This window comes from Grammomys surdaster, unplaced genomic scaffold (genome assembly GCF_004785775.1).
Source record: "Grammomys surdaster isolate TR1022 unplaced genomic scaffold, NIH_TR_1.0 125357, whole genome shotgun sequence".
Taxonomy (NCBI): Eukaryota; Metazoa; Chordata; class Mammalia; order Rodentia; family Muridae; genus Grammomys; species Grammomys surdaster.
Window position 1 is genome coordinate 1,054,118 of NW_021620229.1, and position 23,915 is coordinate 1,078,032.

At 43.6% G+C, this 23,915-nt stretch overlaps 1 pseudogene; it reads right to left on the reverse strand.

Moving 5' to 3' along the window:
* Window positions 1-1,550: 1,550 nt before the first annotated feature.
* LOC114637625 overlaps window positions 1,551-23,915 on the reverse strand; it is a 41,036-nt pseudogene continuing 18,671 nt past the window's right edge.

Consider the following 23,915-nt stretch of genomic DNA (forward strand, 5'->3'; position numbering starts at 1 on the left):
ACCTCACTTGACTACCAGCTAACTGAGTTGACCCCAAGAGCAATATTCTAGCTATGACAAAAGGCTCACTTAGCCAGGGCTTTTATGTCATATGAGTGATATTACTGGGTATATGACTAACCATGTGATCAGAAGTTCAATTCACTTCTTAGGCTTTAGACACCTTGTGAGGTGTGGCCTGTTGATATTTGGGAAGTTGCAGATATGCTTCATGCCCTTGGATCTTTTGTTATCTGTAAGAAACAAGGGGTCAGTGTGCAACAGTACTTTTTCTCAGTCATGAAGAAACTGCTACGATTTGAGTCAGCCCACTCTGGTGGACTGGGCACATTCTTAGAACTCTTAAAGACTAGGGTAAAGGAGATGTCTCTCTGGGACTCTGAATTCTAACTTGGAAAAGGTTTCAAATAGAAACATTTCCTATGGCAGCCAGTAGCTATAAAGGCGATATTGGGGTGGGGGGGTCACAGTGTTGGTTGCTAAGAGTTTGAAATGAATCTTGAAACGGTCCAAATGGAAGGCAAGTCTTAAAGAGCTGCACTGTAAAGGAGGAATTCTGTAAATGCTGAATCTACAGAATCCTAAGAACAGACTGAAAGTGGAAGCTAGGGATGACATCATCTTCCTGAACCAAAGCCACAGTTCCATTATGACAACAAAACAGGAAGCAGAGATTCCAGGCATCTTTTGACTCTGATGTCCATGATGCCTTGCACTGGATTCCTCCTCTGTAACTGGGAGCCTGGCCTCAGGCATTGCTTATGGAAATGGCAGCATTTGCAGTTCTTCAGTAAGCAGTATCAAGGAGTAAGGATAAAACTTATAAGAATGGATTTTTTTCTTCTCTTCTCCTCCTCTTCCTCCTCCTGCTCCTCCTGCTCCTGCTCCTGCTCCTCCTCCTGCTCCTCCTCCTCTTCCTCCTCCTTCTTCTTCTTCTTTTCTCCTTCTTCTTCTCCTCCTCCTCCTCCTTCACTACCTTGAAAAATCAGTGTCTGAGTACAAAAGAATAAATTGCACTAATTATTAGGAATAATAGAATTTTTATAATACTTGATATTTTACTATCAATAACAAACAATTGCTTTGATGTCTGTTTACAGCTGTTAATGGGTGAGAAGACACCCTTGACCCTAACAAGGGAAATTCATAATAGGCCTTCATTTACAAGTGAGTTTAGGGCTCTTCGAAAGTGTCCAAAGCTGTTCATGAGTTTAATTGAGTAATTAAACTAATCTTGAGTGAACATATCTGAACAATGAACTAAAATAGTCAAAAGCTTTTTAGTACAAAAAAATTAAATGATTTAGTTATAAAAGAACTCTATTGATATACACAAACGATATACTTCAGACAGTCACAAAAGTATGGACAGATGCTTAGCAGAGGACATTTAATACAGTTCTACAGAGAAATACAGCCCAACCTCCCTCCAAATCCCTTCCCACAGAAAAGCACATATGTACCAGAATTTTTAGCAAGTATGGCTGGGAAATTTTGTTTTGTTGTCTTGGTTTTTTTTTTAAAAGGTCCCAGGGCAACTTATTTACAGTTTAATTCCCACTGTCAATTGATCTGGACCTTGACTGAGACCTGGACCTCTGTCGATCCATAGATGCTTGAGACTGACTCAAGAATCACGTTTCTGGCTCTTCTCAGGCATAGGAAACCAACTACCAGAACTGGACAGGCTCCGTCTCAGACTCCTGTCCCTTGATTGGCTATAATACTTGCTCCTGGATTGGAAATGAGGTCAGCTGTGGGACCTAGAGGACCTCCTAGTCCAAGACTGTGACCTGCTTCTTGACCTGTGCTTTTTGCCGCCTTCAATTAATTAGATTTTTCTCCCGTTAGTTTCCTTTTCAGGAAGTTTCTCAATAACACTCTTTAAGTCACAGTAAGAGGCAAATTCAACTGCCCATTCATTTAGTTTAGGTCGACTGCATCCGCAGAGGTTACTTCCCCAGCTTCTCTCATGAAATCTTTGAGATCCTGCCAGCAGACTCTTATAGGTCGATGTTTTGTTCTTACACGTGGAGCACTTTGTCTATTGTTTCGAGGTCTGCAACTACTAAAATGGTCAGAGCATCATCCTCTACCTCATCCACCTCAAGCCCGAGCCCAAACATGTTCAATAGTAACACTTTCATTGTAAAGTTCTCTCCACCAAGTTCATCAAAGGGATCCTCTGCATCCCCTGGGACCATCTCATATTCACACCATCATCTCATATTCCACAAAACCAAAACCTCTTCTCCGATCTGTTTGTGACCCTTGGAGAATCTTCCCACATCTTTCTCCCTCATTGCTGGATTTAGTCCCGAGATAATCACTCAGCAGCAACTCGTGATGCCTGGCTAGCGTGTCCTACCAGACAGGGTCTTTGGCAGCTGAGGCCTGGAAAGATCTGTATTATTCGATGGAGCTGTCTGCCTCCGTACGAACTCAAACTTAACTCATCTATGTCTCTCCACAAATGACTGAATATAGGCTTTTAATGGTCCATAGGTAATAGATTCTTCCCCCTCTACAGTTACTTGGAAATACTGAGAAAATAGCTTGTAACCAAGCCTTACATTTTAGGCTAAAAGGTACATTTAAAAGTTAGAATCACTACAGACACTTGTTTTGATCCTTTAAATTTGGGTTTGTTTGACCCAGTGTTCCTGTGGGGGTGATTTTGTCTCCCAGTGGACATTTGTAAATATATGGGTTTGTCATGATTATATGGTAGACGGTGTTAACTGGCACTTGCAAGTAGAAGCTGGGGTTAGTGGTAAACACTCCATAATGCACCAAGCAGCCCTTAAGAATTATGTTGTGTAAAATATCAGCAAGGACAACTGTTTCATTCTGTTAGATGTCAGGTTGAGGCTGGAAAGACAGCTCATCAGCTAAGAGCTCTTGTAGTACTAAGTAGAAGGACCTGAGTTCAAATCCCAGAAATCCAAGGGGGTTTTACTTATTTGCTTAGGTTTAAAAAAAAAACCCAAAGAGATGGCTTTGCAATTAAAAACATATAATGCTCTTGTAGAAGGCCTGAATTCAGTTCCCAGAAACCACATGGGGCGGCTTTCAGCAATATTTAATTAAGTTTCTATTATGGTGATTAAAACAAAAACACATGCTGGGCGGTGATGGCGCACGCCTTTAATCCCATTACTTGGGAGGCAGAGGCAGGCAGATTTCTGAGTTCGAGGCCAGTCTGGTCTACAGAGTGAGTTCCAGGACAGCCAGGACTACACAGAGAAACCCTGTCTCCAAAAACCTAAAAAAACAAAAACAAAAACAAAACAAAACAAAAACAAACCCAAACCGCATAACCACTAGGTGGTGGTGGTACACATCTTTAATCCAAGCACTTGGGAGGCAAAGGCTGGTTTCCCATCATTTACCCAATGGATGTAGACTCTCCTTCTCCTCATATGTGACCTACTTATGCAAGGATTGAGTAGACGTGTTCAGATTTTTAAGAGACTGCTAAACTAACTTTCAAAGACGTTAATGTCATTTCACTCTCCGCTGACACTGTGTCCCAGTGACTTTGCATTATTTGAAGTTTTATGTGCGTGTTACTTGATTTGCTTTATCCTGTACTTTGTATTTGTTTTTTCACTAGTTTCATGTATGACCATTGTATATACACCACTCCCAACCTTCTCTCTCATGTCTCACTCCTCCCATGCCCCACTACTCCTTCCCAAATTCAAGACCTCTAATTCTTTAAGTATTGTTATTATATAAATCATTGTAATATAATAAAATATTATAGTTATATTTGTTATTAATTAAATCATTATAACGTAATGATTAAATAGTCATATCACTAGTAATTAAATAACTATAATAACATATAAGTAGTGTGTTTGTTGATGTTGTCAGTGTTCAGGTAACAATATTTGTTGAGATTTTATGTGATCATTTTTTCTGTCATACCTAAAAGCAGGTCTCCTGGCTAGTTTTATATGAACTTGACACAAGCTAGAGTCATTTGGAAGGAAGGAACTTCAATCGAGAAAAATGCCTCCATAAAATGCAGCTGAAAGGAATTTTTTAATTAGTGGTTGTTGAAGGAGAGCCCAGTTCATGGTAGATGGTGCCATGCCTGGACTGATGGTCTTAGGTTCTATTCTATCTGGTCCTGGGCTTTTTTGGTGGGGAGACTGTTAATGACTGCTTCTATTTCCTTAGGAGCTATGGGACTGTTTAGATGGTTTATCTGCTCCTGATTTAACTTTGGTACCTGGTATCTGTCTAGAAAATTGTCCATTTCATCCAGATTTTCTAGTTTTGTTGACTATAGGCTTTTGTAGTAGGATCTGATAATTTTTTAAATTTCCTCAGTTTCTGTTGTTATGTCTCCCTTTTCATTTCTGTTTTTGTTAATTTGGATACTGTCTCTGTGTCCTCTGGTTAGTCTGGCTAAGGGTTTATCTATCTTGTTGATTTTCTCAAAGAAAATATAGTTCTTTTTGCTTCTACTTGGTTGATTTCAGCCCTGAGTTTGATTATTTCTAGCGGTCTATTCCTCTTGGGTGTATTTGCTTCTTTTTGTTCTAGATCTTTCAGATGTGCTGTCAAGCTGCTAGTGTATGCTCGCTCCAGTTTCTTTTTGGAGGCAGTCAGAGCTATGAGTTTTCCTCTTAGCACTGATTTCATTGTGTCCCATAAGTTTGAGTATGATGTTTCCTCATTTTCATTAAATTCTAAAAAGTCTTTAATTTTTTTCTTTGTTTCTTCCTTGACCAAGTTATCATTGAGTAGAGCATTGTTCAGTTTCCACGTGTATGTGGGCTTTCGGTTGTTTTTGTTGTTATTGAAGACTAGCCTTAGTCTGTGTTGAGCTGATAGGATGCATGGGATTATTTCAATCTTCTTGTATCTGTTGAGGCCTGCTTTGTGACTGATTACATGGCCAATTTTGGAGAAGGTACCATGAGGTGCTGAGAAGAAGGTATATTCTTTTGTTTTAGGATGAAATATTTTATAGATATCTGTTAAATCCATTTGGTTCATAGCTTCTGTTAGTTTCACTGTATCTCTGTTTAGTTTCTGTTTCCATGATCTGTCCATTACTGAGAGTGGGGTGTTGAAGTGTCCCACTATTATTGTGTGAGGTGCAATGTGTGCTTTGAGCTTTAGTAAAGTTTCTTTTATGAATGTGAGTGCCCTTGCATTTGAAGCATAGATGTTCAGAATTGAGTGTTCAACTTGGTAGATTTTCCTTTGATGAGTATGAAGTATCTTTCCTTATCTTTTTTTGATAACTTTTGGTTGAAAGTCAATTTTATTTGCTATTAGAATGGCTACTCCGGCTTGTTTCTTGAGACCATTTGCTTAGAAAAATGTTTTCCAGCCTTTTACTCTGAGGTAGTATCTGTCCTTGACACTGAGGTGTGTTTCCTGTATTCAGCAAATTGCTGGGTCCTGTTTACATATCCAATCTATTAGCCTATGTCTTTTTATTGGGGAATTGAGTCCATTGATGTTAAGAGATATTAAGGAAAAGTGATTGTTGCTTCCTGTTATTTTTGTTATTAGAGGTGGAATTATGTTTGTATAATTATTTTCTTTTGAGTTTGTTGAAAGAAGATTACTTTCTTGCTTTTTCTTGGCTGCAGTTTCCCTCCTTGTGTTGGAGTTTTCCATCTATTATCCTTCATAGGACTGGATTTCTGGAAAGATATTGTGTAAATATTCTTTGTCATAGAATATTTTGGATTCTCCATCTATGAGATGAGAAATTGAGAGTTTTGCTGGGTATAGTAGCCTGGGCTGGCATTTTTGTTCTCTTAGGGTCTATATGGCATCTGCCCAGGATCTTCTGGCTTTTATAGTCTCTGGTGAGAAGTCTGGTGTAATTCTGATAGGTCTGCCTTTATATATTACTTGGCCTTTTTCCCTTACTGCTTTTAATATTCTTTCTTTGTTTTTTGCATTTGGTATTTTGATTATTATTCTTTCTTTTAGGTTAGGGAAGTTTTCTTCTATAATTTTGTTGAAGATATTTATTGGCCTTTTACGTTGGGAATCTTCACCCTCTTCTATACGTATTATCCTTAGGTTTGGTCTTCTCATTTTGTTCTGGATTTCCTGGATGTTTTGGATTAGGAGCTTTTTGCATTTTGCATTTTGCATTTTCTTTGACTGTTGTGTCAATGTTTTCTATGGTATCTTCTACACATGAGATTCTCTCTTCTATCTCTTGTATTCTTTTGGTGATGTTTGCATCTATGACTCCTGATCTCTTTCCTAGGTTTTCTATCTCCAGGGTTGTCTCCCTTTGTGATTTCTTTATTGTTTCTATTCCCATTTTTAGATCCCGGATGGTTTTGTTCAATTCCTTCACCTGTTTGGTTGTGTTTTCCTGTAATTCTTTAAGGGATTTTTGTGTTTCCTCTTTAAGGGCTTCTACCTGTTTACCTATTTCTCCTGTATTTCTTTAAGAGAGTTATTTATGTCCTTCTTAAAGTCCTCTATCATCATAATGAGATGTGATTTTTAAATACGAATCTTGCTTTTCCTTGTGTTGAGGTATCCGGGGCTTGCTGTGATGGGAGAACTGGGTTCTGATGATGCCAAGTAGCCTTGGTTTTTGTTGCTTAGGTTCTTACACTTGCCTCTCACCATCTGGTTATCTCTGTTGTTAGTTTGTCTTGCTGTCTCTGACTGGAGCTTGTTCCTCCTTGTGGGCCTATGAGCCTGTGTTCTTAGGTGTGTCAGCACTCCTGGGTTGACAAGCTCTCTCCTGGTGGGATTTGGGTGTGGAGGGCTGTGGGACAGCCTTAGCTCAGGGGCATAGATGGAGACCGGAAGGATCCTGTCCCCAGTTGTTCTGCTGTTCCTGTGCCCCATGTACTCCTGGCAGGTCCAGCTTTGGATAATTATTGTAGCAAAAGTGTTGATCTCACCTCTGGGCTTAGGAGTGAGAGCACTCCTGGGAGACCAGCTCTCTCTGGGCAGGATTTGGGATTGGTGGAGGGCTGTGTAGTTCTATTCTGTTAGAAAGCAGGCTGAGCAAGCCATGAGGAGCAAGCCAGTAGGCAGCACCCCTCCATGACCTCTGCATCAGCTCCTGACTCCAGGTCCCTGCCCTGTTTGAGTCCCTGTCCTAACTTTCTGATAATGAATGGTGATGTGAACTGTGAGTCAAATAAACTCAGGGTATCTCCCCACCCTTGCACTCCAAATCTCCACAGAGGTAGGCGCATCCTCTCCCACTGAGGCCAGACAAGGCAGCCCAGCTAGAAGAACATATCCGACATACAGACAACAGCTTTTGGAATAGTCCCCACTACAGTTCAGGACCCACACTAAGGTCAAGCTGCACATCTGCTACAGATGTGTGAGGAGGCCTTGGTCCAGCCTGTGTATATTTCTTGGTTGGTAGTTCAGTCTCTGAGAGCCTCAAGGGTCCAGCTTAGTTGACTTGTTGGTCTTCCTGTGGAGTTTCTATTCCCTTTGGGCCCCTCGATCCTTCCTCCTATTCTTCCATAAGAGTCCCAAGCTTCATCCACTGTTTGATTATTGGTGTCTGCATCTTTCTAAGTCAGCTGCTGGGTGGAGCCTCTCAGAGTACAGCCATGCTAGGCTCCTGTCTGGAAGCATAACAGAGGATCATTGATAGTGTCAGGGATTGGTGCTTACCCCTGGGATGAGTCTCAAGTTGGACTGATTATTGGTTGTCCATTCCCTCAGTAACAGCTGGAATTCTCAATCTTGATGAAATTTTATGCTGTCAGGTGTTGCTATAGACAACCCAGCATGTGCCCCTCCATGCTCTGACACAGAGCAGTAGAAGCCATTAAGGGAAATCTCCTCTGGTCAAGAGAATGGAATCTCTCTGGCCAGCATGGAGACCTGACATTTCAGCTACCCATCAGTCTCCTAGCCAAGGGACTACTTTAAGAAGATGGGTTTGTTTCAAGTCATGCTAAGGATCATAAGTCTACTGGCTTTTCAGAATTACTCAGAAAGGCATAAGTTGCAATTTCCTTCTGTCTCTGTTCTGAACATGTTTTCCCCAAGACTTTGGACTTCCTTGATCTTTCTTTAAAGCACTCTCCCTCCCAATCCCTGCCATGTGGCTGCCTGGCATCACATGGCTGACCTCCACCCCAGCTTAACTCAAATGACATGACCATTTTCTCTCTTCTCTCTCTTCTTCCAGGCGGAGGCTTGCCTGCTCTGGTCTTTTAAAATCAAGTCTAAAAAGTTTTCCTCAAGCTCCTATTTGAGATCATTCTTAAATTCTTTTATTATGAGACTAAGTCTCCAAGAGGGGACCCCAGTTTCCTTGGTACCAATTACACAGCTAGATTTTGCCTGTGAGCCTGGGATGCCTCTGAGCTGATTTTCACATATGGTGCAGACATGATTGTGCTTCATCTTTCTGCATAAGAATGTCCATCTGGTCCACCACCATTTTCTGACAAAATAATCTGTTTTTCCACTGAATGGTCTGTGTGCTTTCGCTGAAAAATCAATCAACCACGTATTTGATCTATTGTTAGATCCTATTCTATGCAATGACCAGTTTCCCATCTTTCCGACAATACCAGCTTATTTTAATAACTGAAGTTTTATAAGTCCCCAGATCAGATGCCCCACATTTGGGCTATTTTAGGTACTTTACATTTCATGTACTATTGGAATAGATTCTTATTTTCATCCAAGAAAGAAAATGTGTGTCTGGGTATTGGCTTCTATTATGCTGGGTGTGTAGCTGGAGCTGGGACAATCTGATGCATCCTGCAGACAATACTGAACCCTAGTCCTCAGTAGGCTAGCCCCTGTCCTCCCAGACACCCAACCCTTCCCACGCTTTTCCCTTGAGCTGCACGGGATCCCCTCTGGTCATTGACTTTGACAACAAAAGCGTTTCCCTCTTTTGTGTCATTTCTCAGGAAGCCACTGCCATGAATTACCTGTGATCTGCTATTTGAAAACCATAGTCTCATACATTTGAAACTATGGTTTTAGGTTTGCTTGTTTTTTTAAAGTGAAAATAAGTCAGATGCCTCTTCAGCCTTTGTTCTTTGGTTTGTTTTGAGACAGGGTCTTATCATTTAGATCAGGCTGGCCTTGAACTCACCGAGACCTGCCTGCCACTGCCTCATGAGTTCTAGGGCTAAAATGCATAACCAGCTTTCTGCTATTGACTTAATTTTTTCATTAGAAACACAAAAAGATGACATTTCACACTCCCTAAAATGCATAAAATTCACCATAGAGCTGTTCTCCACAGAGCAGAAAGAGCTCAGTTGGGAAGAGCCCTGTGGGGAGCTTCTGATGGGTTTTTCAGGGAAATTTTGTAGCTTGGGAAAATACAAAATGTCTACACAGCTTGAGTTGTAGACAGATGGGGCCCTTGTATTGGACTTTGGGATATCCTCATTCCTCATGTCGCTAATGAGACTACAAGGATGGAAAGTAGCAAGAAGCTTCCACCATAGACTCTAGAGGCTCTCTGAAGGAAGACTATCCTCATGTCTTCTCTGCCTCAGGGTAGATACTATAGAACACACTGGATCATTCTTCTGGGCTTATTGATGAAAATGAGCACAAGGTATGAGGTCTACCGGCCATCCCTCAGAGCCTGGTTGGGCACTGATGGAAATAAGCTGCCCTTGAGTGTGTTTTGAGATATCCACCAGAGAAAACCACTGGACGTGGGTTTCTGCTCTTCTACAATCTCCCGGGTGTAAGGAGGACTCAAATGATGCACCTGAACGGCGTCTCTGTCCCCTCACCTCACTGTCTTCTCATGGCGGATCTGAAATGTTTGTCAACTTGCTTCTGATTTTAAAAGCTTGAAGAGTTTCCCCATGTGTGGAATTCTCTGAGAATCTGTAATCTGAAAGACGCCCACTTCTCTGACGTGGGGGAGGGGTCAGACTGCAGGAAATATTGTCAGGGTTTAGTTGCGAACTAGTATTTTTTTCTTGGAAACCTGATATAAAATGCTCACATTTCAAAATGATTCTAATCCTCATAATGTTTAATAGCTGTATGAATTGATGACGGATGGATGGAACCATGTTTATAAAAGACACACATAGGCTTAGAGGCACCGGAGGATTGTCTTGTATCTTTACCATAGGCTGATACACCACACACTTAGTGTTCAGCTGGTGCTTACTTGAAAGGCTACAGGGCATGAGCTCATATTTATTTAAGTATGAAACATGGAATGTGTGTGCCGATATCAAACAAAAACAGTAACTGGGTGTGTGGCACATATCTGAAGGTGTATGGGAGGAAGAAGCAGGAAGAATCAGGAGTTCCAGGTTAGCCACTGCTACATTATGAGTTGAGGCCAGCCTGGTCTACATGAGATCTTCTATTAAAATAAAAAGAAAGCAATAGTTTTAAGGATGTTAGGGGGGGATACAGATTAGCTTGTGACAGCTGCAACCCCATGACTATCTAATAAGGGAATGAATCCACGTGTTTCAATCACTACCACTTGGGATTGGGAATGAGGTGTGGGAGAGGCACAGGAAAGATATTTTGCTCGCAAAACTCTTCAGAAAATCAAAATGATTAAGAACGGTTAAAAAGCATCTCTTTAGTGGCTCCGAGGCCACTCAAAACATAGAGGACCGTTCCCCAAGCAATGCACATTCCTTTCAATTTGCAAGCCAGCCTTAAAAATTGGATCTGGGGCAGAGCAAGCGGCAGTCTGGACATTTTTGACAATGGAGGAGTGGATTCTTGCTCTCGCTCATAACAGCATAGCTGACATTTTTCCTTCCTTAAGACTTCCACCCTCTTGACCTTTTCAGCCAACCTTTGGCCAGACACTGTGCTGCTTCTTACACACTTATCACCTGTTTGCCTCCACGAGGACCTGCTTGGATTCTTCCCTGAGAATCCCAGGAAGGGGGCAGGTGGGTGGGAAGTGACGGACCAAAGGTGCCGGTGACATTTCTTCAGTTTCCAGTGTGAACTACAGAGAACAGCAGCAGTTTCGTGAGTAGCCATGATTCTGTCAGATGACAGATTAGTGATGTGCATGTTCTTGTCACGTCCTGGCCTTTACTAACATCTCGAGTAGTACTGGCTCCCATCAGTGTAATAATGGGCATATTGGAGTGCACGGGGCTAGGTTGGGGGGTCAAGAGCAGGAGACAGGAGTGGGAGCAGTGGGGTGGGGGACAAGAAGTGGGGGCAGGGGTCGCACAGAAGGCAAGTATAGTTAGTACTCATTAGAACTTATTTTCTTGAATTAATATTTTTTCTTAAACTGGGCATAGTGGTGTACGCTTGTAGTCCCAGCTAATGTAAAGCTGAGGCAGGGGATCCACTTGAGCCTTGAATTTTAAGACCAGCCATGAGAACAGAGCAAAGCCAGGTTCCTTGCCCTTACTTCCCCCAAAGAAAGAACTTTTCCTGGTCCTGGGACACAAGGAAGTTGTTACACTTGAATTTTTATGGGATCTTGGAATCACTAATTCATGAGCACATACGTGGTTCCTAGGAAGACTTTCCAGACATCATTTTAGGCTCATTATCTGGAGACACTTGTGACCCCAGAAAGAGCAAAAATGACTTGTGATCCAAACACTGACCAATGAGTAGGAACTTCTTCTGTGGAAGCAAAGATGATGCCCCAGAGGACTAGGCTGTAGATTCAGGGGAACAATTTTGTAGGGGCAGAAACAAGCAGTCCCTTCCTCCCTGACCACAAGAGTCATGTCTGTGGCTTGTTGCTGAAGGCTGCCTTCTGTCCAGATTCGTACACTGAGACCGGTCACTGGCTTAGGGCAAGCCCTCCTAACCTCACCTTACTAATTACCTCTGCAGCACCCCTATTTCCAAATGAAGACAGCCCTTAAATTACTGGAGTTTAGGACTTCAACATGTGTTGTGTAGCAGATACAGTTCAGCCCTCAGCAGCTAAGACTACTTCCTGCTGATTACGGGTATCAAGTTCCTTGGAGCAAGTTTGATCTTTGCTACCAGGTTATCTAATTTTTTCTTGGTGTTCCTTCTTTGTGCACGACTATTTAACAAACCAAAACCAACAAACAACCCACCCCCTCTCCCGGTGACCTAGCATTTATATACCCTCTGAAGAGTCCCCAGAATTCCAAATGTCACACAACTGCAGAAACTATCTGCAGCTGGCAAAATCATGCCCCTGTTAGCACACGAGGCAAATCATAGTCAGCTGCTGTGGACAGTCTGAAGCAGCCTCATATCCCACATCTGGGATTAAAATGGAATATATCACCATAATATCTCTGTGTTCTTCAAAGAAACCAAAATTCTCACTACAATCAACTTCAACTTCGCAAACTACAAGAACTGCAAATGGGACCAGTTCCATCTTGTTCATGCTGTTGGTGGGTTTGTGCTTGTTTGGCTTTGTTTAGTTGTTTTGTAATTCATTTCTAAGAGACCTAGCTGTAGGTTTATGTTTAATTTGTTGTTGTTTTTGTTTTTTGAGTCATGGTCTCAATCTGGCTGGCCTGGATCTCCCTGTGCAGACCATGTTGGGCTCTGAATCATAGAGATTTGCCTGCCTTTGCTTGAGTGCTGGGATTAAAGGCATAAGCCACCACACCGGGCTCTGTTATGGAATAGTTTTCAATGTCATAAACAGTATGGTTATTAACTTTTCTTTAAGAGAACATCACAAGATACAGTCTCTCTTGTTTTCTCCTATAATTAGGGTGAATATCACTTTATAATTGGATTAAATATCATTAATAAAGGTGCTTCTCTGAGGTCAGATTTAATTTTCAAAAATAAAATTATAGTTGTAAGCTTTATAGAATGAGACTAAAATGTTCTGCTGTCTGGAGAGACTTTCTAGAAACCCCCGCAGATCCGAGGTTCCTTACAGCAAAGGAAGCTGGATGGAAGCTCCCTGTGTGTAGGCAAAGCTTGTGGCTTTAACATCATCGTATGAGCAACGCTGGGTGTCAGTCGATATCCATGTTGGTGGGGTGGGCGTGGTAGCTTTGCTTTTCCGTCCCTCTCTGAGGTTTTCCGACCAGGCAGAGTCAACGTTCAGACTCTTTTCTCTTTACTGTATGAGGTGTGGATTCCAGCTTGCTCTGTGGGAAACCCACCTAACAGCCCTGACAGCGCACCAACAGCCAGGCCTGACCTGCTCCAGACGGCTTCTCCCTCTCAACACAAAGCCCGCCCACTTTGGAGTGTTTGGCTCTGTTTCTAGTGCTCGGACCTTTGTTCATCAGGACTACTGTTCACTTCAAAACGTACCAGCACTCTGCATTGCCACAGAGTCACTGGGTCCACTCTGTCTCATGTGCTGGGAAGGTATACGCCACTTCCAGAAAGCTTTTCACTTTAACCTAATAGAACATTTTACAATGCTTAAGTAATAAGCACATTTTAAAATACGAAATGGAAAGTGTTGGTCTATATATTGAAACAACTGATATTTATCCTGTGCATGGAAATAAGACCTTTATCTTAAATAAAACCTCCCTCTTGTTGTAATTCATCTAAAATCTCAAAACTGAAGTTGCTTAAGAACCACTTCAAATTTTAAGTTCTGAAAATAAATTGAAAATTTGGCCTCACAGCTCTTCGGACCCACAAACCGTATTTCCTTCGTTGGCCACAAGAGGGGGCTGCTTAACCTTAAACGAAATGTATACGCGTTTGGGTACTAAATCTTGGAGTAAATCATTCAAATAATACTGCCTAGAAATTTTAAGAACCATTAAAATAAATTAAATATGTGGTGTGTCCAAAAAGAGAAGGAAGGTGATAGAATAGAGGAGTGGGCAGCATTTAAGAAGGTGAGCATTGCCACGACCCATCCTAGGGAGTCCATAATCTTGGACCTCCATTTAGAAAGCTCTTTTCTGTAAGCACGAACAATGTCGTCAGCTGATCCCGTATCTTCAGGTTGGCCTTCGGGTCCGAGGGCTTTTCTTCTTACTGTTTACAGGCTGTGTATTCCTATAGGACTTTGTCCACACAGTGGTGCTCAGAGTCTACGTGTAGCTGTTCCGGAAATGGGTCCTTTGGGAGTTGGTCCAGATCGACCCCTGTCTGCCAAGGAGGCAGGGGAGTTATTTGTAGTTGGGGTAGGAGTTGCTTTCCTACGGTCATTCACATGGCTGAGTGGAAGAAAAGGTTCCCTTCTTGTCTTTTTATAGCAGCACCGAACAAGAAGCTTCTTGGACATGTAGCTCGTGTTTAGTGAGGCCCATTCCCAGCACCATAAAACCGTAAAAACTAAGACATTAGAATTTTTAGAGCCTGAGAAATAAATGAGCAGAAGAATGTCAAAATAGCCACCACACTGTTTGATCCCACCAAACAGAAGGGAACTGCTCAGAATAGACTCCCTAAAATGTAATAAAAATGAAAGCCAGACTCAGTAATAAATAAATAAATAAATAAATAAATAAATAACAGATAGATAGATAGATAGATAGATAGATAGATAGATAATAGACAGACAGACAGACAGACGGACAGACAGAGGCAGCCAAGCACAGAGAGGTGTGCAGCAGCCAGCTTCTCCATATTGATTGATGTTTTGAGGATGTCAGAGGTGACCACAGCCTTCACATCACACAAACTTCCTTTCCCTTAAGGAGTGTGCTTGGGGGCTCTAAAGGTCCACTGTCGTGTGGCAAAAGTACATCCGTAACCAAAGTGTGAGTTGAACCTTCCTTTGCCAGCCAGCCAGCCCACCAGCTGGAACTGTGACCAGGGAACAGCAGGCAGAATGACAGGCACTCCTAAAGCCACAGGGGCAGCCTCGTCTTTGAGGCTCTAGACACAAAGTGATGTAGAAACACAAGCAGTAGACTGGGTACCACTCTGTAACAAGAGGACAGGAAAGTGCTTCGGCAGCATGAACTTAGTGAACGGAAGCCATCGCCCTGCCCGCTGACTGCTTTGGAAGCTGAGACTGAGGAGCTTCAGGTTGGCAAGGACTAGATCTAATGTTTCCAGCATTAGATATTATAACTGGGAGCCTTTCTACATTCTTCTTAATTCCTTAAAAAAATAGTAATCCCATTATACAACGAACATACTTTTATAAAAATAACCGCATTTTCCAGAGCCAAGGATATTGCATAAGGGCACTGTTTTGGAACCTTGCAGATCCTCTCCGTGTAGGCTGTAATGGAAGACAGCTGAGTCTCCTATCTGCTCTAGGCTTAATTGGAATCTGCCGAAATATGTTGTCTTGGTTGTAGCTGATGAAGAAAATCTGGCCTCACCCAGATAAGTAAGTGGAAAGAGGCACACTTAAGCAGGGGGTTAGATAATGACGGTTTTGTTTGAGCCCCTTCAGAAGTGGAGTTTGAGATCTCTGAAAGGATCTGAGAGATGGTTCAGCAACTTAGAACACTGGCTGTTCTTGTAGAGGAACTGATTTGGGTTCCCAGAACATAAATGGTGACTCACAATGGCTTGTAACTGTCCCCACATGACCCGATGCCCTCTTCTGTTTCCTCAGACACCCAGAGGCACATGCACACACGTAGACATACATGCGTGTGCATTTTTAAGGTTGATCGCCATGTGGAATCTGATAACATCGGGATGTTCGAGGTGGTGGCAGTTTTACGCATGTTTTGAGTCTGCCCTGCTTGAGGCTCACACATGGGGAGGTTACAGTGATGACTGAGACACCAGGATCTTTGCAGCCTAGTCATGCCCACTCCTCCCCGGGCATCTACACCCTTGGTGCTCTGGTCATGGGCAAATCCCACCTCTTCCATGAATGTTTTTCTCACTTCCTTAAGCCTCAGGAGTAGCTTTGCTTTCTCATATCTAGCAATGCAGCTGTCAATAGTTTAGTTAGCACTAAACTGCAGATGCTGTCAATTAATTACTAAAAAAAAAAAAGTGTCTAAGGGTTAGTTTAGGTCCTTGAAGAGTTTCTTGAATAAATTTTTGTTTTTCCCACAAGAAGCAAAACCAAAAATTATGTTTCCCAATCTAGGGTTCATGGATAAATTTGTCAGGTTTGTGTGCACACCCAGAAACTGTAAATAAAATTGTGGCTATCTGTGCCTAAAGTATTTTTCCTCTATGTTATTAATTCTTTCATTCCTCTCTCAGAGCTAAAACCAACCAAACCATATTCCTGTCAGATATATTCATATTAGTCTTCGGAGGATTGAAAAGCACAGATTTGCTAGGTATGATCAGGAAAGCCTTGCTAGGTATGATCAGGAAAGCCACCAGATGGACGCTCTGGCCCTCTGACCTAAGAGCTATGCCTTTTCTCAGCTGCATCAATGGGCTCTTCTCTCCTTTGTTTTATGTTCACTGTGGAATTCCAACTACCTGGTCACTTCAGCCAAGGTGGTCTGCTTGTGAGACAACCTTCCATCTGGTCTTTCCTGTGAAAATACCTGGCTAGTTTTCTAAATAAGGGAAGCTGGACCAATGTCTTACAGATGGTACCCAACTTAAGTTGAGACAATTTCTCATCTGCAGAAGTGACACACAGTACTACGGGCATAGTAGAAAATGTTGGAATTTTGAATCTGGACTTTTTTTTCTTAGCTTGGACATATACAGTCTAATCCCCTCTCGTTATGCCAGTCCCCTGTGGCAGCATCAGCTCCAGGCAGTGCCAGGATCCTGAGGGTACATAGTTGATAGTCTTCAGTGTGCTGTGCTCTGAAATCTGCTGTACATTAGCATGTCCCATATAGTCTCAGTCTTTAGTGTGTACAGGAGCCCCTGGCAGGAGCGTGCCAGCTTCTCGCCTCACTCATAGCTAATAAGGATGCATGGATTCTCACTGTAGAATCAAGGAACACAGGACTGACAAGTTGGGTAAAATCCAGGCCTCTACCTTTCACTCACAACATGTAATGAGACCCTTGGCTAAGGAGTGAGCCCTCAAACTCAGGGGCAGTAGCTCCCATAGGCGATGGTTCAGACAAGGCAGCCCACTGATGTTAGAAGAAAAATGGGGGCGATGTTTACGATCCTGCCTCAGTTTCCACACACCCTTTATGAGAGACAATAATAAGCATTACAGTCTACAGCACATGAACAAGGAGAAGGCATGGAAACTCGGTTCTGCTCTGTCTTTGTGTAGTTTGGAGCTGTTTCTTCCTCTGTCCCCTGCAAATGATGAATAAAAGAGCAAGTGTGTGATGTCAACAGAGGTCTTCAAACAGTCCACTTCAACTCTGATTCTGCACAGGCAGGAGCCAGAGCTTGTAGCCACTCCCCCAGGACCAGCTACTAGTACCAAACCAATGTGGAAAACTGCCCCAGCGCTTTCCTGGTAGGAGAAAGCCTGGCGTGATTTCTGAGCCTGGAGACTGACAACTCCCAACCAGAGTCATTCAGAGACAGAAGAGCCTGAGACAAGCCACATCTGAAAGGTGGCCGAGCCTTGGCCTGCTCAGCTCTCCTTTTCTCATCCACTTTCCTCAAAGGCTCTTAACAGGCTCTCACAGTAGGAGGCCTTAGGCAAGCATCCCACCTGTCTTTGCTTTGTGCCTCTTCCTTTCCTCACTCTGTATGTCTTTAACTATAGGGAGTGATCTCTTCTCCTTGCCTTTTCTGATTTGTCATTTGCTGTCTCAATCTTGCCTGTGATTAAGAGGAACCCCTAGAGATGGCCTGAGTCCTGAGCTCTGTGCCCCAGAACTTAGCTTTAGGACAGCCATGAATGTTATCAGTGCAGCTTTCCGAGAAATGCAGCCTTCTGGTCACTATCGTGGTCCCCACTAGAGAAGACAGAAGGAAGACACAAGGAGACTTAGGACGCAGTCATGTGGGGACAGCCCCACAAACCTTTGGGCCACAGGAACATTTCCAATGAACGTCTCAGCTACCGTTTTCTCTAACCTTTTGCTAAAACCCATTCAACAGGAAATCTCCCAGACTTGAGATGCTGAGTGGCTAGACCAGATGGCCAGTGCAGGAGCCTGTAGCTCACACAGCTGAACTGCAGCAGGGCTCTCATGGGAGAGCCCCAGCCGGTTCCCACAGGAGTGAACTGTGAAAGAACTAGCACTCCCACAGAGCCACCCAGCATGATGTCACTTCCACAGACTGAACAGTCTTGGCTTTGGGCCCTCATGACTACAAACAAAATAAACCATTTTCCTTGCTGGGCATGGCATGGTGGGCATGAGTTTAATCCATGCAGGAGGCAGAGGCAGGAAGATCTCTGTGCCTAGCCTACACAGTAAGCTCCAGGATGGACAGAGCTACCTAGTGAGACCTTATCTTTAATAAAAAAAAAAAAAAAAAAAAGGAGGAGGAGGAGGAAGAGAAGGAGGATGAAGAGGAGGAGGAGAAGGAAAAGGAGGGGGAAAAAAGCAGGCAGGCAGGCAGGCAAGCAAAAAAAAAAGTCTTTTTTTATGAAGTACTCAGTTCTTGGAATTTTGTTTTAGCAACAACAACAACAAATCGGCTTATAAATAGGGAATTGTACATATCACAAACTTTTAATTTTCAAGTCAGAAGAGTTGAACCTCTGAGAATATGGAAGGTTAAGTCGTAAAAGTGGCAGGTAGCTGAGCCAAGACGCCTCCACGTCTTAATCACTGCATACTGAGTTGTAATTTGAGTGCTAGAAGGAGAAACTGATCCTACTACCCCGAGGCCAGGTGTGAACCCACCTCTGTGTTCTAAGGCCCACTGAGAGTTGGAAAGGCAGATAGCATTGGGAGCCTGTGGCCTCTGGAAGACAGGCACAGATGCCACCATCTGGCTCAGTGAAAGAAGACACAAAGACACAAAACCAGGCAAGCACCCACTGTGTAAAGTCCCTTCTCCATGAGGAGGAAGTGCCTGGAGAGACTCCAGTCAGGGCTTCTCCACTGTGGATACAAATTGTACCAAGTGAGAGAAAGGAGCCTCTGGGCTTTGAACTTTAAACCCTGCGGTAATTTACATTGTTTCTCTCTGGATTTGGGCAATTCTTTGTTATAATTCCTGTCCTGGGTAAGTTTTTATTTTTAATTTGGCACAACTTGGAGTCACCTAGGGAAGAAGGAACCTAGCTGAGGAGCTGTCCAGATCAGACTGGCCCGTAGCCATGTCTATGAGAGGCTGCGCTGATACAAGATTAACAACATGAGAGGCCCAGCCGCTGTGTGTAGCACCATACAGAAGCAGGCAGTCTAGGCTGTATAAGAAAGCTAGCTGAGAGTCAGCTAGTAAACAGTGTTTTGTTGTGTTTCTGCTTTAGTTCCTCCTTGAGTCCCTGGCCTGGCCTCCCTCAGCGACAGACCTGCAAGTATAAACTAAATAAAGCCTTTCTTCTCAGAGTTCTTTTGGTCAGTGTTTTAGCACAACGGGAGGAGAGCACACAGAACAACTTCTTTTATGGAACTTTTCCCCTATTTTTGAGGCCAGGCTATGGTTGGCCAATCACAGGCAACTCTTCAGAAGAGAGTATAGTATAACTGAAGATACTGTAGTGTGGTCCACAGGAAGCCTCGAGACAGTCCTGCAAGTAGAGATGGTAGCTGGGTCCTGGAGAATCATGGGAAGCCACTACATAGGCATAGGTACAAAATATACCCTGCCCTCTGTCTGTGCCATGTTCTAAAATGGCTGAAGTCTGTCCACTTAGCTTGAGTCAAGCCTTAAACCAGACCATAAAATTCCTCCCGCTATGCTAGAGGTTCTGAAAAGTTGTTTATTGTAATAAAAACAGCACATTCCCTTTCTACACTTGCCTGGCAAATCAAGATTATATGTGTTACTACTATTGCTCTTTTAAATAGCATTTTTTTTCATGCACACGGGCATACACACATACATGCAAATGTGCACACATATGTGTGTGGCTGTGGTTGTGTGGCTGGCTGTTACGTTAGTTGACTAATGTAACATCTGGGAACATACTATGCCTATCTGAGGCCAATGCTTCCACTTCAGAATCTCACATGCAAATAGCCCTGGTACCAAAAGTGTTAGGGTATGACATTCATCCCCAGTCCATCAAAGAGAAGGTCACATCACACTGTGCCTCAAAGGGAGAAGTCCCTGGGCTGCTTCTGGGCTGAGAGAGAATCTGTGACCAGGGGTTGCTTCAGAAGGCTCATCAGCATCAGGAGCTAAAGGCCAGGCTTGGGGTCCCCCACCCACAGCATGAGCCTTTCATAGTCCTGTCAGGAAATGCTTCTTTACAAAGCCTTTTCTGAGAATGCAGTAGAGACACCTCACTCCTGGGTCACACCTGGCACACAGAGACAGACTTTATGTCACATAGGAGGTAAGTTGACTGTCTCTAGGACCAGAGGCCCAGGTTCTGACAGTTCACAGCATAGCCTGTGTACATAAGGGTGAGTGTCAGCTGGAGAGCACTGTAGGATCACAAGGCAACACAGCCTTCAGAAGATACCATCTGTGTGACTCCTCCTGTTACTCCTACATCTTGGGGATGTTGTATTTGTCCCAAAGGTTTATGGGTAAGCACCGTTGGTTTCAGTGGGAATTTTAAGTTCTAACTGGTGAGTGAGAGATGAAGGGAAAAGTAACTTAAACTGCGTTGGCAGGAAGAGGAAGAAGCTGCAGGCCCCTAGATCACTTTGACCAGAGATGCTTGTGCGGTTCTACACATGCCCTTAACTTGCCGTCTTTCTGAATGAGTCAATGGCAGGGACAGAAATCCTTTAAATGCACCATGCATGTCATTATAGGTCATATAATTTGAGGAGCTTGATCAAAATGAACATCCCCTGGAGCGCCTGCCCCAGCTAGCCAGCAGGGTGGCTGAGAGGAAGCCTTCTTCATTGGTTCAGGCTCACAAGGTTGGAGAACAGGCATACAGAAACACAACCTTAAACTTACACACACAAGAAAAAGTATATGCAGCTCAGTGGTCATGCACCCAAAGAAGCTCGAAACAAAAACAAAAACACACAAGCCCTCTCCCCTACAAACAAGCTCACTCCCCCCCCCAAAGAAAACCATGGCTCTTCGGGAATCTCCTGTTGGTTGAGGTTATAAGTTCAAGGCATTGGCACTGGTTTGACAGCTGATAGAATCTAGGCACAGATCTTATGCGAATCTGTCCCTGGGAAAAGATCGACTGGACTGAGTAAATCACGAAGTTACTGATGAAGGATCTCATCAGTAACATCAATGCCGTTCATCCGGATGGAGCGCTCCTCACAGGCTCACGGCCAGGGTATCTTTGGATATGAGTGTGGTCCTGTCTCTCCTTCAGCTCTGCATGTCTTCTCCCTGTTCAGTACTACGTCACTCTCCTGTCATAACCGTCTTACATGGGCATGAGCTTTGGTGGTGACGAATATGAGAAGTTATATGCCAAGGGTAAGGTGGGGAACAGGAGGGAGGATGAGTTCTTATATGATGGGTGCTTGTTGGATTCCAACAAGCCTTGTATTAAAATCTTGGTGTTCAGCCTAGGACCATTGGGAGATGGTGGAACCTTACAGATGTGGAGCCTCATGGGAGGTTATAGGTCACTGGAAGTGTGACCTCGAAAGGGATTGTGGGGAGCTGGGCTCTTTCCTTTACATTCCCAATCACGATGGGTGGCTCTGCCCATGTGCTGCACCCCTGCACAACTTGTAGGCAACAAGGTCCTTAGAGTCTCCTTCCAGCCAGGTCTCCCTGTGTTTGTAGCCTTGCACAGGGCCCGTGTGATTCTAGCAGTTTCCTTAGCTGCCTGAGCTTTGAAGTCCTACAAGCATCCAGAGTTGCACAGGTCTTCCTCCACATAGGAGGGGAGTTTTCAATTTGGAGGAACCAAAGCAAGACATCAAGAAGAGAGACCCTCCGTCTCCCAGGTTCTGGGCTTGCGAGGACACATGACCATGTGAACACGTTTACACTCCTCTACAAACCCCACGGTCTTAGGTTTGTTACCACTATCATCATCAGTGGAGGAGAAAAGAACGTTTTTCATTTTTGCTATTTATTTTATGCGCACAAGCATTTTGCCTGTATGTATGTCTATACACCACGTGTATGCCTGGTTCCCATGGAGACCTTGAGAAGTTATTGATTCCTGTGGAACCAGAGTTAGAGATGGTTGCAGTCACTGTGTTGGCCCTGGGAATCAAACCCTGTCCTCTGTGTGAGCATCCAGCACTTTTAACCTCTAAACCATCTCCACAGTCCCAAGAGCATGACTATTTGAAAAATAGGGTCCTCCTTGAATTCATCCTCAAGCTTTGCACCTCTGATAGCTTTAATGAGTAAGTGTGTGTCCTTTCAAAATAGAGAAAGGACAAAATACTGTGTGACTGCAGCTCATAGTGAAAGGTCACATTCTTTGCAATCCAATTTCGTAATTCTGTGCTAACTCACAACATACTGGGATCTTCCAAGAAATATCCTTCCTGAGAGACTTGAGGACCACACGCAGAACAGCGAGATACTCCTCCAGACCAGGGCAGCCGGGAAGATAGTGGGGCATTTTAACTCCACCTCTGCCCTAGGGACACAGAAGTGAGCACATTTCGTTTTTCCTGTTTGGGTGGTAGCACAGATAGACGTTGATAGATTGTCACCGTGCCTTTTGCTTTACGGGAGGACACTGGAGTGCCCTGGCCTGTCCACTTTCCATGGTAGGAACACTAAGCATAGAAAGTGAATGGTTTGCCCGTACCTGTGACTCCAGGCACCTTGTGCCAGGGCAGGTTCAGGGGCTGAGCTGCTCCCTGCCCGCATTGCCTGGGCCTCTCTTGCAATCCCAAATCTCTCTTTCCTCCATTATTCCTTTGAATGCTTTTCCTCTTTGAACTTATTTTCTAAAAATGAAAACTCGAGGCCGTTGAGTTTGTGAGCCTCTCCTGTCAGTGGTATTTCTGGCTTCACCTCACCCACCAGGTGCCCTCCCTGCAGGACCTTCAGAAGACTTTTTTGGCATAATCTGCAACTGAAAAACTGTCTCCTTTTAATAACTGACCTACTTCCTGTTATCAAAGGAGATTTATAACTCTCTTCCAGAAAGCCCAGAGCTGAATTTAGCATTCAGCCGTGGCCTTTGGAGCACCCTAAAGATGTTTTCCCTTCCCATGATGAGGGTCTAAGAGTACACTCCAGCTTTACTCTATTTTGAGCCAAAGCTTCTTGGAAGCATGGTCCTTTGAATAAGTGCTTTATTAATTAATTTATAGAGTTAGCATATAAAGTTCCAGGTTTTGTTGCGACATTTTATGAACACTAGCATTGTCCTTTGCTCATCTAAGCCCCGCCTCTCTCTCTCTCTTGTTCCTCCTCTCCCTTTCCCAGGCCTCCCCTCCACACCCCAAACAAAGCCATAAGATTACTAAACTGAAAGCTGAATACGGTGCCTCACACCTATAATCCCAGCTCTCAAGAGACTACAGCAAAAAAACAATGCCCCAAGTTTAAGGTCAGTCTGGGTTACAGAATGGAACCTTGTCTTAAACAAAAACACACACATGCACACACACAGAGAGACCACACGTACGTGCGTGCACACAGACACACCTGTACACATGCACACACTCGCACATGTATGTGTATACACACAAACACACATACATACACACACACACATATTTGAACTGGGTAGATCACACAGTACAAGCTATTGTTGTTGTTTTAAGTACCCCGAGCTAATGCTTCAGAGCAAATGTTCTTATAGAAGAAGTTTGGTCGTGAAATGACACTGACAGTAGCAGGCTTATGACACAGATCAGTGAGCCAAGGAACAAAGAAAGCTCACAGTTGGATAGAGGGGCACTGAAGCTTAACGTGAATTTTGAAGTCTCTCTAAGCAATTCATGTAAAATGTCTTAGAGAAGATAGATCATCTTTGTACTTCACGAAGAAAAATTAAAAGGCAGAGTCACAGGCTTCCTGTGACTGGGACTCCAGCAGGAAAGCATGGACCCTGGTCCTTGGATGGTCTGCCAAGGTGGTGCTGAGGGCTGCTGCCTTTAGTCAGAGAGATTATAACCAAAAGCTGTGTCTGCAGAGAG